Source organism: Triticum urartu, chromosome 3 (genome assembly GCF_003073215.2).
Source record: "Triticum urartu cultivar G1812 chromosome 3, Tu2.1, whole genome shotgun sequence".
Classification (NCBI taxonomy): domain Eukaryota; kingdom Viridiplantae; phylum Streptophyta; class Magnoliopsida; order Poales; family Poaceae; genus Triticum; species Triticum urartu.
In genome coordinates this window covers 174,106,477-174,109,250 of record NC_053024.1, presented here as the reverse complement: position 1 = coordinate 174,109,250, position 2,774 = coordinate 174,106,477, and positions in this window count along the sequence as shown.

Sequence of the window (2,774 nt, the reverse complement as noted above, 5' to 3'; positions counted from 1 at the left end):
AGACACTGTTAACTTGGCAGAGCGATATTTGTAGCATCTTTCATATGGTGTCTACCTTCCATTGCATTGCTTCTAATTTGGTGAAATGTCTTCTTCTTAGTTTACACATCATAGTTCTGGTTATCTCTTCCGTCCTGTTTTTCATACATATTACATCCTCCTATCATTTGGTTGTCTAACATCAAAGTTCAGTTCGTCTGCATCACGCATCAATTTGTTCTGAAGAACTAAATTGTTATTCATTTTTCTTGTCGGCTTGACTTAACATGGCACAGAGAAAAGGGAATGAGAAGCAGATGAATCCTGCAGATTCTGCTAGTACTGATGGTGCAATAGAAGGTCAAAGTCGAAAAGAAAATTTGACAAACACGGCATCCCATGCTACACGAGTTGCAAAAAAATACAAACAGAAACAAATAGCTGCCACCAAACAAGCAGATACAGCCCTAGTTCTTGCAACACCTACCACAGTACTAGCAGCTGCACGACGTACTCGTGCGTCAACTGAGCTAGCAGCATGTTCCCAAGCTCCCTTGCCACCTGACACTACTTCCCAAGCACTCTTGACACAAGACGAGTTGGCAATATCAGATGAACCTTGTGAGCTTCAACAACAAGAAGGTAGTTGCTGGAGTCAAGTTACAATTGCATGCTTCTTTATATGTAGTCTCACAGTTTGATGTACACTAACACTTCCTATGTTTGTTGTTGGACTAGCACCTAGGCACAAGAGGAAACAAACATGAAGGATAATGCTCGATAGGTTAACTAAATCTAGAGGAGGAAGAATGGAGATCCGTTTTGAGGTGGGTTTAAAAAGGCCATGTGATGCTACAGAGTCAGCCAAGTTAGTATCAGAGGCAGCGGTTGCTGTTAGGTGTCATGTACGTATCCTCCCAACATGGATTCAGTACGGGAATGACAAAGACGAAACCCAGTTCAACATCTTCCTCGACCATTTATCTGTAAGTATGGTTTTGTATGGAAACTAGTAATATCGTCTTGCTCTGTCCAATACTTTCTAGGTTGCTGATAATGAGACTCCCATAATTTTCAACAGATGAGGTTCAAGTTGGATAGCCAAGATGATGCAACCAGACAAGCTTGCACCCATATTTTCAAGTCTACTCTACGACTGTATCGGTATAACTTGAGGAAAACTCACTTTGAAGGCAAGGCTAACAGTGAACTTTCCCAAACATCTCCGGTGGAAAATATATCTGATGAAGACAGGAGAGGCCTCGTTAAACACTGGTCCGATCCGAAGTATCAGGTACATTATATATATGTCATCAGATCACATGTTGAAGTCCTATTTACGCATGTGCCACACAAATCTATCTTCTTGTAGGTGAACTGTCCAAAGAACAAGGCCAACCGTACGAAAGTGAAATTCCAACAGACGACAGGATCTCGTAGCTATATTGCACACTACGAGGCTCTTGTAATTAGCTGCTATTTCACTCTTTTCGTTGTACCATATTATCAGATATATATTGACTTGTTCCAAATGCAGAGGAAAGCCCACAAGGACCAAAAAGTACCTGAACCAAATGCTATGGAAATCTTCAAGGACTGTCACACCAGCAAGAAGAAGGGCATGACCACACTAGTCAAAGCCGATGTTGTAAGTCCTTAATCCTCATGCCTTTTAACTACTACTTACTCTGACTTGTGCCTTGAACTGCATGGTTTGCAGCCAATGTCTATTACTCTTTTCAATTTTATACACAATTGTCTTAGCGTATCATTGCACCTTACAAGGTTTAAAAGAGAGGAGTGATGTTCCTTTGATCTTGACCCGTAATCTAGTTCCGTGCTGGACTTGCCCACACAACGTTACAAGTGCCTGTTTGTCTGTTCTTAGTTGTTTTGTGATATGAATGACGTCATACTATGCTTACCATATTATAAACTTTGTCTCTTTATCCTTAGCCCTCAATACAATGTGAAGAAATAGACAATACATTAGCGATGGTACATGGTCATATGTTTGGAACCTGGTTTTATTATGTACTTTGTAATAAAATACAACTAATATTTTACATGGGTTCACCAGAATAAGTTATTTATATAGACCAAAGCTATTTTGTTTGGTTTTGCTGCCTCCTTAATATCTTCTGTTCTGGTACTACTAATGTAAAACCTCAACTTTTCAGCGAGCTATGGAAAAAATGGTGGAACCGCCACCTTCTGAATGTGGCGAGGCAACTATAACCACAATGTCAGCTCTTGCTGCAGTGGGTCAGTACCTGTCCACTAACAGTGCCAAAAGCACGTTCCTGCGTAATACTGGGTTGGTTGTTAAGGCAATATCGTCCAAACTGCCTCATGATCAAGATATGCAATCTCAAAGCGATGTTGTATCTGCGCTCCAGACACAAGTCCATTCCCTAACAGAGACCCTTGAAACCAGGAGAAACATTGCTCAATGTCGTCAAGATATGCATGGTTTTGAAACCAGACTATCAGACATTTCCTATGTTGTTCAGGAGCCTAGGGGAAATGAAGGCGAGGGTTATGGTGCTCCATCGGACAATACAACATGAAAACGGAACAGTCAGTTCAAATGAACTGAGCTTCTGAACTTCTGGTGGTGCATTTATCTGCTAGACTGTTAAGTTTTATGCCAACCTTCCTTTTGTTATATAGTTGTAATTTGTTTTAGTGCGATACAAAATTTATTCTTAACGTGCAGCTACCACCTGAAGAAAACAGCAAGCCATTTTTGTATAGTGTAGGGTGTTCCCTATATTTGCACTGGTGGCAATCTT